Below are 15554 nucleotides of genomic sequence, written 5' to 3'. Positions count from 1 at the left end.
AGTCATATTAACTAGCGTGAGGTGTAGTGAGACTAGATGCTGCTCACGAGGGAGGAACCAGATTTTTAAGGTTCTGTTCCGCACAGCTCCCTGGGTATAACACAGGACGCCATTCAGGGCCACTCAGGGGAAGCTCAGGGTGGAGTTGGGGGGTCATTCACAAGCACGGGGAGAGGGGGAGCTTGGGCAAATGCTTTTATTGTATTTTCTGTGGGAAGGAAGGGTAAGGAAGGGTTAGCAAGTTCAGGATTGACTAATACAAATTTTAGCAGGCTCTGGGGCACTGTTTTAGTCATCTGGTACCTAGTCCTGGGGTCATTAAGATGACTGTACAGTGGCCTAGAGTGTGCAAGCCCCCACAAGGGATGTGGTTGGTATTGTGCGATGTGGACTTAAGCAGGTGCTCAAGAAAGGGGACTGTCTGGCCTCTAGCCCAGGGCCTCAAACTGGGTCAAGATAGTACAAAACATCTGTTACACAGAGATTAAACCAGATGAGCTTTATATTCTTTCCAAGCTTAACTTCTGATTTGGGGTACAATGTGTTCCTAGTTTTTTAATTCTTGGGCCAGAATATACAGAGCACAGTCATATAAGCAGAGACTCATGGTCTTCCCATGGATGCGTTAGCCAGGTATAGCAGTGCTTCTCCTCCCAGACTTATCAGCGGAAGGCACTGGGGATTCTTTCCTCTGAGAAGATATCCGGTCAGGAGAGTTTAGCCTGGAGACTACAGTTATTTTACAGTCTACAATGAAGTCAAGTTTCTCATTTTTTCTGTAAACTATGGTCCTGTTTTCCAGATAGACTGTCTATTGACTTGCTCAGTAAGGATAGCAACTGGATTCAAATACTCAAAGGACTTTATACTTTGAATATCAATTAATTGATATGTTAACTCATTCCTGATACCGCAGTTGCCTTTAGGGTAGAAGTTAGCAAGTAGTAAGCAGCACACAGTATCACAAAATAGCACCCTGGCTCACAAAATAAAGGCTACCTGATCCAATTCAAAGGTTGACAGATTGCAATTAATGGCAAATTGAATTCAGACTGGGGTGAAAGAGCAAAGTTTTAAAAAGAGCAGTTGTTAAACTATTTGGCCAATTTATGTTGCTGCTGCTGCTGCTAAGTCACTTCAGTCGTGTCCAACTCTGTGCGACCCCACAGATGGCAGCCCACCAGGCTCCCCCATTCCTGGGATTCTCCAGGCAAGAGTACTGGAGTGGGTTGCCCTTTCCTTCTCCAATGCATTAGGTCTAGGTATTTTGCTAGCAATTTCTTAATGACTGAAATATATAATCTTGGTATTTCACTTTTTAAGCTGATGAAGCAATCATATCATGCAATAGAAACATAATATCAAAACAGGAAAAAAGGTAAAGCTTTTTCAAAGTTTCTAGCTGCAATAAATCTGGACTCCAAACTATAGATTAACTTAGTAATTTTGACTGAAAAAATGCAGAAGGCTTCAAATAAAAGAGTAGTTTATTTGAAATTTTAAGAATTGCAATTTGGGAGGTACTGATTTGAGTTGAAACTCAAGTGTTCTCCAAAGGAAGCAGAAAATTGTGAGGGTGTATAAAGAAAACAGACAAAGACATTCCAGAAGTTACATGGATTGTTTTACAGAACTGTGATTGGTGTCAGCGGGCATTCAGTTACTTAACAGCATCAGATTGTTGCTAAGCTGCAGTTTCCATGGAGTAAAGAAAATTGAGTTCCAGGTGGTCTGTGGATGGCCAGGTCAAAAGTTTACACAGCATCCGGGTATGGATTGTGTGAGTTATACTTTGCTGATGGCCTCCTGGCCCCATTTTCGGTCTCTTTGGCATAAATGACTCTCTTTTGTTGTTCATACAGCACAATATTTAGGATCATGTTACACACTAACCCTCTTGCTTTATTTTTTTCCATAGTACCTTTTCATTCCTGGTTTACCAATAAAATTTTAATATAATTTTGGTTTTTAATAAAAAACAGCTTTATTGAGATATTTTGACACATAAAAATTGTGTCTAAAGAGTACAACTTCATGCTTTGAAACATATATATTATGAAAAGATCACCATAATCATAACATATTGATTAAATGTCATCTCCATTACCCCTACATAGTTATCACTGTGCGTGTATGTGTGTGTTGAGATTTAATATAAGATCAGCCATCTTTCTAAATTTCAAGTATGGAATGATATATTGTTAACTATTCTCACCATGTTGTACATTAGATTATTTGAATTGGAATATAATTGCTTTACAATGTTGTATTAGTTTCTGCCTCTCTCTCATGCCCATCATCCCACCCCTCTAGGTCATCACAGAGTGCTGAGTTAAGCTCCCAGTGCCTACAGCAGATTTGTATAATTTATTAATCTTGTATAACTGAAACTTTGTAACCTTTGACCAAATCATCAATTTCCTCTTAATTCCAGATCCTACGAACCACCATTTTATTCTCTGCCTCTATGAGATTAGCTAATTTAGATTCCACATATAAGTTAGATCATGCTATATTTCTCTTTCTGTGTACAGGTATTTTGTTTAGCATAGTGTCCTACAGGTTCATCATGTTATTTCAAACAGCAGGATTTTCTTCGTTCTTAAGGCTGAATAGTATTTCACTGTGCATAGATCAGATCAGATCAGATCAGTCGCTCAGTCGTGTCCGACTCCTTGCAACCCCATGAATTGCAGCACGCCAGGCCTCCCTATCCATCACCAACTCCTGGAGTTCACTCAGACTCACGTCCATCAAATCAGCGATGCCATCCAGCCATCTCATCCTCTGTCATCCCCTTCTCCTCCTGCCCCCAATCCCTCCCAGCATCAGAGTCTTTTCCAATGAGTCAACTCTTTGCATGAGGTGGCCAGAGTACGGGAGTTTCAGCTTTAGCATCATTCCTTCCAAAGAAATCCCAGGGCTGATCTCCTTCAGAATGGACTGGTTGGATCTCCTTGCAGTCCAAGGGACTCTCAAGAGTCTTCTCCAACACCACAGTTCAAAAGCATCAGTTCTTCGGTGCTCAGCCTTCTTCACAGTCCAACTCTCACATCCATACATGACCACTGGAAAAACCATAGCCTTGACTAGACGGACCTTTGTTGGCAAAGTAATGTCTCTACTTATGAATATGCTATCTAGGTTGGTCATAACTTTCCTTCCAAGGAGTAAGCGTCTTTTAATTTCATGGCTGCAGTCACCATCTGTAGTGATTTTGGAGCCCAGAAAAATAAAGTCTGACACTGTTTCCACTGTTTCCCCATCTATTTCCCATGAAGTGGTGGGACCGGATGCCATGATCTTAGCTTTCTGAATGTTGAGCTTTAAGCCAACTTTTTCACTCTCCACTTTCACTTTCATCAAGAGGCTTTTGAGTTCCTCTTCACTTTCTGCCATAAGGGTGGTGTCATCTGCATATCTGAGGTTATTGATATTTCTCCCGGCAATCTTGATTCCAGCTTGTGTTTTTTCCAGTTCAGCATTTCTCATGATGTACTCTGCATATAAGTTAAATAAACAGGGTGACAACATACAGCCTTGATGAACTCCTTTTCCTATTTGGAACCAGTCTGTTGTTTCATGTCCAGTTCTAACTGTTGCTTCCTGACCTGCATACAAATTTCTCAAGAGGCAGGTCAGGTGTTCTGGTATTCCCATCTCTTGAAGAATTTTCCACAGTTTATTGTGATCCACACAGTCAAAGGCTTTGGCATGTCAATAAAGCAGAAATAGATGTTTTTCTGGAACTCTCTTGCTTTTTCGATGATCCAGCGGATGTTGGCAATTTGATCTCTGGTTCCTCTGCCTTTTCTAAAACCACTTGAACATCAGGAGGTTCACAGTTCACATATTGCTGAAGCCTGGCTTGGAGAATTTTGAGCATTACTTTACTAGCGTGTGAGATGAGTGCAATTGTGCGGTAGTTTGAGCATTCTTTGGCATTGCCTTTCTTTGGGATTGGAATGAAAACTGACCTTTTCCAGTCCTGTGGCCACTGCTGAGTTTTCCAAATTTGCTGGCATATTGAGGGCAGCACTTTCACAGCATCATCTTTCAGGATTTGGAATAGCTCAACTGGAATTCCATCACCTCCACTAGCTTTGTTTGTAGTGATGCTTCCTAAGGCCCACTTGACTTCACATTCCAGAATGTCTGGCTCTAGGTCAGTGATCACACCATTGTGATTATCTGGGTCATGAAGATCTTTTTTGTACAGTTCTTCTGTGTATTCTTGCCATCTCTTCTTAATATCTTCTGCTTCTGTTAGGTCCATAGAGAGATGGGTAAATAGATGTATTTTTCTTTTTTTTTATCCAGTCCCCATACTTGAAATCTATAGGGGACTGGAATGGGTAGGAAGTAGTAGGAAGTACTAAGAGATACTTAGTAGGAAGTCAAGAGATACCTGGAATAACAGGCAAGTCTGGCCTTGGAGTACAAAATGAAGTAGCAAAGTACAAAATGTTAGCAAAGGCTAACAGAGTTTTGCCAAGAGAACGAACTGGTAATAGAAAACACTCTTCCAACAACATGAGATGACTCTATACATGGATACCACCAATATTGAAATAAGATTGATTATATTTTTTTGCAGCCAAAGTTGGAGAAGCTCTATACAGTCAGCAAAAAAAAAAAAAAAAAAAAGGAAAAAAAGAAAGAAAAGACTGGGTATTAACTGTGGCTCAGATCCTAAACTCCTTATTGCAAAATTCAGATTTCAGTTTAAGAAAGTAGGGAAACAACTAGGCCATTCAGGTATGACCTAAATCAAACCCCTTACGATTATATGGCAGAAAACAAATAGATTTCAGGGATTAGATCTGATAGACAGAGTGCCTGAAGAACCATGGATGGAGGTTTGTAACATTGTATAGGAGTCAGTGATCAAAACCATTCCCAAGAAAAAGAAATGAAAAAAGTCAAAATGGTTGTCTGAGGAGCCCTTACAAATAGCTGAGAAGAGAAGGGACATGAAAGGCAAAGGAGAAAAGGAAAGATAGACCCATCTGAATGCAGAGTTCCAAGAAATAGCAAGGAGAGATAAGAAAGGCTTCCTAAGTGAACAATGCAAAGAAATAGAGGAAAACTGTAGAATGGGAAAGATTAGAGATCTCTTCAAGAACTTTAGAGATACCAAGGGAACATTTCATGCAAAGATGGGCACAACAAAGGACAGAAATGATATGGACCTAACAGAAGCAGAAAATATTAAGAAGGGGTGTCAAGAATACACAGAAGAACCATACAAAAAAGATTTTGATGACCCAGATAACCACGATAGTGTGATCACTCACACTAGAGCCAGGTATCCTGGAGTGTGAACTCAATGGGCCTTAGAAAACATCACTATGAACAAAGCTAGTGGAGGTGATGGAATTCCAGCTGTTGTTGTTCAGTCGCTCAGTCATGTCTGACTCTTTGCAACCCCATGGACTGCAGCATGCCAGGCTTCCCTGGAGCTTGCTCAAACTCATGAATTCCAGCTGAGCTACTGCAAGTTCTAAAAGATGATGCTGTTAAAATGCTGCAGTCCATATGTCAGTAAATTTGGAAAACTCAGCAGTGGCCACAAGACTGGAAAAGATCAGTTTTCATTCTAATTCCAAACAAGGGCAATGTCAAAGACTGTTCAAACTTCTGCACAACTGCATTCATTTCACATGCTAGCAAGGTCATGCTCAAAATCCTCCAAGATAGGTTTCAAAAGCACATGTACTGAGAATTTCCAGATTTATAAGCTGGATTTAGAAAAGGCAGAAGTACCAGAGATCATATTGCCAACATCTGATGGATCATAGAAAAAGCAAGGGAATTCCAGAAAAATACCTACTTCGTCTTTACTGACTATGCCAAAGCCTTTGACTGTGTGGACCACAATAAACTGTGGAAAATTCTTCAAGAGATGGGAATACCAGACCACCTTACCTGCCTCCTGAGAAACCTGTATGCATGTCAAGAAGCAACAGTTAAAACTGAACATGGAAAAACAGACTGGCCCCAAACTGGGAAAGGAGTGCATCAAGGCTGTATATTGCCACCCTATTTATTTAACTTATGTATGTGTATGAATATGCAGAGTATACATCTTGTGAAATGCTGGCTGGATGAATAACATGATGGAATAAAGATTGCCAGGAGAAATATCAATAACCTTAGATATAAAGATGACACCACCCTTATAGCAGAAAATGAAGAGGAACTAAAGAGCATCTTGATGAAGGTGAAGGAGAGTGAAAAACCTGGCTTAAAACTCAACATTCACAAAACCAAGATCATGGCATCCAGTCCCATCACTTCATGGCAAATTGACAAGGAAACAATGGAAACAGGAAAGACTCTATTTTCCTGGGCTCCAAAATCACTGAGGATGGTGACAGCCGTCATGAAATTAAGACATTTGCTCCTTGGAAGAAAAGCTATGATTAACCTAGAGAGCATATTAAAAGCCTGAGACATTACTTTGCCAACCAAGTTCTGTATAGTCAAAATTATGGTTTTTCCTGTAGTCATGTATGGATGTGAGAGTTGAACCATAAAGAAGGCTGAGCACCAAAGAATTGATGCTTTTGAATTGTAGTGTTGAGAAGACTCTTGAGAATACCTTGCACTGCAAGGGGATCAAACCAGTCAATCCTAAAGGAAATTACCCTGAATAATCATTGGAAGGACTGATGCAGAAGCTGAAGCTCCAATACTTTGGCCATCTGATGCAAAAAGCCAACTCATTGGAAAAGACCCTGATTCTGGGAAAGATAGAGGCAGGAGAAGTAGGGGATGACAGAGAACAAGATGGTTTGATGACCTCACTGACTTAATGGACATGACTTTGAGCAATCTCTGGGAGATGATGAAGGACAAGGAAGCCTGGCGTGCTGCAGTTGGTGGCGTTGCAAAGAGTTGGACATAACCTAGTGGTTGAACAACATCTATAGACAGATGCCAAAATTGTTTGCACATATTGCCTCATGAATAATGCTGCAGTGAACATAGGAGTGCAGATATCTTTTGAAGATAGTGATTTTATTCCCTTTACATATATACCTTGAGATGTGATTGCTGCATAAATGTTTTGAGGAATTTCCATACTATTTTCCATGGTGGTTGCACTAATCTACTTTCCTATGAGCAATGTATAGGGTTTCCTTTTCTCCACATTGTCTCCAAAGTTGTTATTTTTGTCTTTTTTGATGTAGCCATTCTGACTGGTGCGAGGTGTTATCTCATTATGGTGTTGATTTGCATTTCTCTGGTTAAAGATGTTGAGAATCTTTTCACATACTGGTACCCATTTGAATTTCTTCTTTCAAGAGGTGTCTACTTAGTTCCTTTGCCCATTTTTAAATTGAGTTGTTTGTATTTTGGGTATTGAGTTGTTTAAATTCCTAACATATTTTGGATATAAATCCTCCATCTTATGTATAGTTTGCAAATATTTTCTTTCATTCTACCAGTTGCTTTTAATTTCATTATTTCCTTTGCTGTACCTCTGCTTGCAATGCTGGAGACCCGAGTTCAATCCCTGGGTGGGGAAGATCTCCTGGAGAAGGCAATGGCAAACCACTTCAGTATTCTTGCCTGGAAAATCCCACAGACATAGGAGCCTGGTAGGTTACAGTCCATGGGGTGGCAAAGAGTCGGACATGACTGAGCGAATTCACTTTCACTTTCACAGAAGCTTCTTAGCTTGTTATAATCTCACTTGTCTATTTTTTTCTTTTTTTTTTTTTGCTTATGTTTTTGGTGTCATATCCAAAATATTATTTCCAATACCAATGTCAAGAATATTTTCCCAGTTTTTTCTAGGAGCTTTGCAACTCCTTTGTAAAACTCTAACCTTTCATTTTGAGTGAGGCAATTTTTCTATATGGTGTGACACTGAGACCTAATTTTATTAGTTTGCTTGTGGCCATCCTGTTTTCCCAAGGACAATTTTGAAGTGCCTATCCTTTACCCTTGTGTGTTCTTGGTATCTTGATGAAAATTAATTGACAATAAATATGTAGCTTTATTTCTGAGTTTTCTGTTTCATTAGTCTGTACTTAGGCTGGTTTTTATGTTGGTGCCATACTATTTTGATTATTATAGCTTTGCAGTATAGTTTGAAGAAAGGACTTGTGGTGATTCCAACTCTGTTTTTCCTGCTCCTTGATTATTTGGGATCTTTTGTGGTTCTTATAAATTTTAGTTTTTTTTTTTTTCTATATATTCTTGCAAAAAAAGTCATTAGGATTTTGGTAGGGATTGCACTGAATTTGTTGATAGGTTTTGGTACTATTGATATTTTAACAATACTAATTCTTCAAAGTCATAAGCATGTTTTATTTTTTCCTTATTTATATGTCTCTTTTAAAATTTCCTTCAACATTCTTTTACAATCCTTAGTATATAATTTTTTCACCTTTTTGGTTAAGTTAATTCCTAAGCATTTTTTTATTGGTAATACAAATGAAGTTGTTTTCTTAATTTCTCTTTCTGATTGTTTATTGGCAGTACATAGTAACACCACTGATTTTTGCATGTTGATTTTGTATCCTGTAACTTTGTTTAATTTATTTATTTAGTTTTATCACTTTTTTGGGTGATAAAGGAGTCTTGGACTTGAAGGAGTCTTGGATTTTCTACATATATAATCATGAGATAAGCAAACAGAAATGATTTTACTTCTCTTTTGATTAAGATACCCTTTTTCTTTTTCTTGTCTAATTACTCTATGACTTTCAGTAATGTGTTGAATAGAAGTTGTGATAGTGGGTATTCTTGCCTTGTTCTGGACCTTAGAGGATAAATTTTCGGTTTTTCCTCATTGATTATGATGTTAGCTCTGGATTTTTCACATGTTGCCTTTATTGTATTAAGGAATGTTCCTTATATATCTATTTTGTTGATTTTTTTGTATCATTAAAGGATATTGAATTTCTTTCAAATCCTTTCTATGCATCTATTGAAATGATTGTATGTTTTTGTTTTGAATTCTGTTAATGTGGTTTATCATGCTTATTGATTTGCATAGGTTGAACCATACTTGCATTCCAGGGATAAACCCCACTTGATCAGTGTATGATCCTTTTAAAGTACTGTTGAATTCAATATGCTAGTATTTTATTGAGGATTTTTATATCAATATTTATCAGGGATACTGGAATGTACTTTTCTTGTGTTTTTTGACTGGCTTTGGAATCAGGGTTATATTTTCCTAATGAATTGAGTTTGGGGGGTGTTCTTTTATTTTGAAAGAGTTAAATGTTATTAGTTCTTTTTGAGATGTTTAGTAGAATATAAACATGTAGCCATCCAGTCCTTTGGTTTTCTTTGTTGGAAGACTTTTTATTATTATCCAGTATCCTTGTTACTATTCGATTGTTCAGGCAGTCTATTTCTTCTTGTTTCAGTCTTGGCAGATTGTCTATCTCTAGGAATATATCCATTCTCCCAAGATATCATTTTTTTGGTGAATAATTTTTCACAACCGTTCAATTTTAATTTCTGTGCTTTCATGGCAACCACAAAGGAAAAACTATGCAAAAAAATAAAGAGAAAAGAATCAAACAAAATTGCCACTAAAAATATCAAAAAACAAAAGAAGACATTAAGAGAGGAATGCAAGAACAAAAGATCTGTATAAAAGATGACACTTAAGAAAAAGACAATTGTAAGTCCTTATCAATCAATAATTGCTTTAAATGTAAATGAATTAAAATCCCCAATTAAAAGACATAGAGTAGCTGAACGGATTAAAATAATCTATTGCTATCATGTCTTCTAGAGAGTCACTGCAGATATAAAGATGTACTGCAGATATATAGACTGAAAGTGGAAGGGTAAAAAAAAATTCTATGAATATGATAATTCACAAAAAGAAGGTGAATATAATTATATTACACAGAAGGGACTCTAAGAATTAAACTGTCACTAGAGACAAAGAAATTCACTATATATTTATAAAAAGAGTTAATTCAAAGAACATATAACAATTTTAAATATATACATACCCCATGTCAGAACTCCTAAATATATATAACAAATACAAAAAATCAAAGGGAACAATTAATAGTGAAGTGAGTGAAGTTGCTCAGTTGTGTCCAACTCTTTGCGACCCCAAGGACTGTAGTCTATCAGGCTCCTCCAACCATGGGATTTTCCAGGCAATAGTACTGGAGTGGGTTGCCATTTCCTTCTCCAGCGAATCTTCCCAACCCAGGGATTGAACCTGGGTCTCCCTCGTTGCACACAGATGCTTCACCATGTGAGCCACCAGGGAAGTCCTCAATACTTACAATGCTGTATAGAATATCCAAGCAGAAAGCCAATCATGAAACTGACATTAAACAACACTATAGACCAAATGGACATAACTGATATGTCCATAACATATATACACACATATATGTATGTGTGTGTATTCTGTTCCTAGAACTTTCTAGGAGCAGAATATACACTGTTTTCAAACATACACTTAAAAATCTTCAGGATAGATTACATAATAGGCCATAAAATAAATCACAGAAAAGTAAAGAAGTTTGAAATATATCAAGGAACTTGTGACGACAGTGGAATGAAGCTAGAAATCAATAACAGAAAGAAAACTAAAATCACAAGCACATGGAAACTACACAACACACTCTAAAAACCATTGCATCAAAGAGAAAATCAAAAGAGAATTTTAAAAATACCTGAGAACAGACAAAAGTGAAAATGCAACCTAGTAAAACTTGTAGGACGCAACAAAGGCAATAATAGGAGGAAAGTTGATAACAACAAACATTTACTTAAAAATTAAAATTTTCTTTTTAAATTGCATTTCTCAAGTAAACCACATAGATTCATGTTTGAGGAAATTATAAAAATAACAAAGTAAGCCTAAAGTTAGCAAAAGGAAAAAATAATAATAAAAATTAGAGAATAAATAAATGAACTAGAGAACAGAAGAACAATAGAAAAATCAGTGAAACTAAGAGTTGTGTGTGTGTGTTTGTTTTACTTTTTTCATTTGTTTATGTGAAGAAAAATCTTAGGCTAAGAAAAAAAAAGAGAGCTGAGTCAAAAATATCAGAAGTAAAAGAGAACCTGTAGTATTATCTATTAGCTAAAAAATGTATATACTTATATATTTGAAGCTTGGTTGTCTCTCTAAATTAGAATGAAAGAAGCAAGGGTTTTATTTATTTTGTTTGTTGTAGAACCTTCTCTGTCACTTAGTAGTTAGTTTAAAAATTTTGCTTAATCTTTGTTTACAAAGTGACATATTTATACATTTCAGCTACCCTGAATAGTAATATAAAATTTGTTTTAAGTAGTAAAATTTTAGAGTGCTGTTGCATTTTTAATACATAACATTTTGCTATGAAAATGATCATAAAATTGGAGAGTCAAAAGATCTACATGGAAGCTTGTCAGACTTTTTTAGTGAAGTTCACCTAAGGGTCCTGTAACTCTCAAGTTAAAGCCACGTGTGATATTAATGAGTGGGCATTCCCTTTACTTACTTTCATTTAATAGTTCATTTGTCTTATTTTTTAAGAAATGAAAATGAATATTTTGAGTAATAAGATATAGAATATGTGTGAATAGTGGAGTATATTCTAATTGGACCCACGCTAGGCATAACACACTCTAAATGGTTTATTTTCTTGATCAGTCAAGATCATAGTTATGTGCAAGCAGTTACATGATATGCATCTGTCTGACAATGATGAGGGGCATCCTATTTGTATGCTTTGTTTTTCCAGCAGGGGCCTGGATCTTAACTTTTTCTGAGAAGTCCTCCATGAAAAGTTGTTCTTTACTCATTTCCTTTTGCTCATTAAGAAGTAGAGTCTTAATTTCCCTTGACTATGGCCAAATTTCTGAAAATTAATGGGCAAATTGAAGGTTAGAGTGTTTTTGGTTTCATTATGTCCTTGAAAATTACCTTACTTCATGTTTTCAGTGGCTTGTGAGTTTATTCACCACCCCTCTCCCATCTAGTCTCCCTGAGAAGACAATTACTGATTACCTGCTCAATCTCAGGCTCTGTGTCAATAGTTGAGTATGTTATAACGAGCTGTCTTTAGCCTGAGACAGGGAGGCCTGGCATGCTGTGGTTCATGGCATGGCAAAGAGTCGGACAAGACTGAGTGACTCTGAACTGAATTGAACTGAGCTTGAGAAATGGATTATTGGTGCCATATCAGTAAGCAAAGAATTTCAGAGTTATCAGCAATTGCAGCCATAACCATGATGAGCTGGTGAGCCCCGAGAAAACAAAAGAAAGTAAAGAATGTTTGCCATCTAGCAGCCATCAGAACTGCAGCCAACCCCAACAGTGAGCTCTGAAAAAACTCAGGATGTGAAAACAGAACAGCGGCCTGACATGTCTAAGGCGCATATCAAAGGAATGATTTCAGTGAACCCTGACTCTTGAATCTTTGCACACATAAAAATGTGCTAAATTCCTTGAGATATTTTGTTTTCTTTCATTAACAATAATCTTTTGATGTTTAGACTACCTGACTTCTGTTACAAAAATGCTATATATCTTGGTTTCCCCCATTGCCTCCTTGGAACAGTTCACTCAGGGTGACTGAAGATGCTGCCTTTCAGGCTAGAAGTCCTAAAAATTCCTGCCAAATAAAATATAGATCTCAACTTTAGAATGTGAATATATTTTTTAGTCAACAATTCCCACTGTAAATTTTTTGAAAATATATATTTTGTTCTGCAGCAAGTTATTTTTTTTTTAAAATGCATTTCTCAGGTATGAATGATTCAAAAATATTTATGTATGTATATGTCATGTATCTAGAAAACATTAAGTGAGATAATTCACTGAGATTAAGAAGGTAAGGAAATATGTATGTATTGCATGAAAAAGAAATTTTATAAGAGATACAGTGGAAAATGCGATGAAAAGTAGGTAGGAGAGACCAAGAAGAAGGTAAACAAAAAATGGTTGGCGTGAGTAGTGCTCTGTCCCTTTCTTCAGCATCTCTGTACAAAAAGACAGCTTTTCATCTGAAAGGTTTACTGGGGCAAGAAATTGTATTTTCCTCATCTCTTAGAGAGTTGGAGCCATTGGAAAAGCTTGAGTCTTTCTTGAGTAAAGGTAAGAGATGTACTGGAATATAGTGAATTCTAGAAAATGGTCAATTTCTATTTCATTCAAGAATATTTTAGAGGATGTTGATCAAAGTTTAGGACAATTGGGAATTTATCTTGGAGCTGGCATTTAACTATAGAACAAACTATAGAGGAAAATAAGATGGGAAATGATGAAGATAGAAGTGACAAGAGAGTCCCAAGAGTGGAAACAGTCAGAACTTGTTGATATAACCTCTGTTTTGGGAGGGAGAATGGAAAACCCACCTGTGATATGGGCAGAGTGACTATAAGTGCATATAGGGCATGATGAGGGGTTTGGCAGAGAGATGGGCTTGAATGTATGTCTTCAGGCAGGTTGAACCCCCATCTCTAAAGTCAAGAGGCCATAATGATGAAATGACAAGCTTCTTTTTTCTGGTTTCCAGGAAGGATTCCTTAAAACAACAACAATAAGAAATCACATGACTTTTAGTATCTGTTCCAACTGGACATGAGTCTTCTGTCATTCAAGGTCAGTAAAATCACAAATCTTCTCAAGGTGCAAGTACACCTTGAGAGATATTGATCTCTATACCCCACTGTAGACCAGAGAATGGTCTGCAGTCAAAGCATAACTACCTTGACTACTCAATTCAGTTCAGTTCAGTTGCTCAGTTGTGTCTGACTCTTTGTGACCCCATGAATTGCAGCACGCCAGGCCTCCCTGTCCATCACCAACTCTCGGAGTTCACTCAAACTCATGTGCATCGAGTCGGTGATACCATCCAGCCATCTCATCCTCTGTTGTCCCCTTCTCCTCCTGCCCCCAATCCCTCCCAGCATAAGAGTCTTTTCCAATGAGTCAACTCATGAGGTGGCCAAAATATTGGAGTTTCAGCTTCAGCATCAGTCCTTCCAAAGAACACCCAGGACTGATCTCCTTTAGAATGGACTGGTTGGATCTCCTTGCAGTCCAAGGACTCTCAAGCGTCTTCTCCAACAAAACAGTTCAAAAGCATCAATTCTTCGGCGCTCAGCTTTCTTCGCAGTCCAACTCTCACATCCATACATGACCACAGGAAAAACCATAGCCTTGACTAGATGAACATGTGTTGGCAAAGTAATGTCTCTGCTTTTCAGTATGCTATCTAGATCGGTCATAACTCTCCTTCCAAGGAGTAAGCATCTTTTAATTTCATGGCTACAGACACTATCTGCAGTGATTTTGGAGCCCCCCAAAATAAAGTCTGCCACTGTTTCCCCATCTATTTCCCATGAAGTGATGGGACCAGATACCATGATCTTAGTTTTCTCAATCTTGAGCTTTAAGCCAACTTTTTCACTCTCCACTTTCACTTTCATCAAGAGGCTTTTTAGTTCCTCTTCACTTTCTGCCATAAGGGTGGTGTCATCTGCATATCTGAGGTTATTGATATTTCTCCTGGCAATCTTGATTCCAGCTTGTGCTTCTTCCAGCCCAGCGTTTCTCATGATGTACTCTGCATATAAGTTTAATAAGCAGGGTGACAGTATACAGCCTTGACATACTCCTTTTCCTATTGGGAACCAGTCTGTTGTTCCATGTCCAGTTCTAACTGTTGCTTCCTGACCTGCATATAGGTTTCTCAAGAGGCAGGTCAGGTGGTCTGGTATTCCCATCTCTTTCAGAATTTTCCACACCTTGACTCTTAGATGATAGCTAAGACACTAAGTGTATCTCTTAATATTTTAACTTCTTGTCACCACTCCAGAACACATAGATTGCTATTTTCTCTCCAATCCCAAGTACTTGTCATTTTTCAAGAGGAGATTAGTCAACAAGATATCTTTGGTAAATAGGAATTCTGTGTCAGGTAATAGTAATTCCCCAGCTTAGAAACCATCAAGATCATTCTCAGCTCCTCTTATTCTTTCTCTTTTACATGCATCTGTTGAGTAGAAGCCAGAGATGATGCTAAATTTCTACAATGGACAGAGTAGACCTCTCAAAACGAAGAATTGTTTGGTCCAAAATGTCAATACAATATCCCTGGAATCTAATGACAGAGTAGTCAAATACTTGTAAGGGTTACTATCAAAGGGAATGACAGTGATATCAACCTCAAACATCAACGTGTAGAATTTCAATCCAATGATTTTTGCTCCATTAACTGATGCATGCATGTGTATTAGGACCTAATACATGTATTATTATTTTGTTTACCTTAGCTGATGGGCTGAGATTCATTATATTCCATATAAAGATACATTCTAGTTGTCCAAAAGGATAAACATCTTCCCAACCTCAAGAAAGTAAGTTTTGGCAGAGCTTGGATTGAAACCCTAATCTGACAGGATCACCTACTACTCTGGGAGTTTTATAATCTAGTGCAGAAAGATTATCTAGTTTTTTTTCCCCCCACTTTCTAGCTACTCCTCTCCATCTCAACCAGTCACGTCCAGTTCTGGCTCCTTTCAGAAAATGGTATGGTGGTTTTTTTTTGTTATGTGGATGA

At 37.5% G+C, this 15554-nt stretch overlaps 1 long non-coding RNA gene across 1 annotated transcript in view; it reads left to right on the top strand.

Annotated features, from left to right (window-relative positions):
• The first annotated feature begins 1599 nt into the window (after window positions 1–1599).
• Window positions 1600–15554, top strand: part of LOC132346167 (uncharacterized) — a 35869-nt gene continuing 21914 nt past the window's right edge. Inside the window, exons 1-2 of the long non-coding RNA XR_009495926.1 lie at window positions 1600–1769; window positions 13506–13591. This is a non-coding gene — a long non-coding RNA (uncharacterized lncRNA). The remainder of the gene's footprint in view (window positions 1770–13505; window positions 13592–15554) is intronic.

This window comes from Bos taurus, chromosome 9, assembly GCF_002263795.3.
Source record: "Bos taurus isolate L1 Dominette 01449 registration number 42190680 breed Hereford chromosome 9, ARS-UCD2.0, whole genome shotgun sequence".
Taxonomy (NCBI): Eukaryota; Metazoa; Chordata; class Mammalia; order Artiodactyla; family Bovidae; genus Bos; species Bos taurus.
This window is presented reverse-complemented; position numbering and strand designations above follow the sequence as displayed.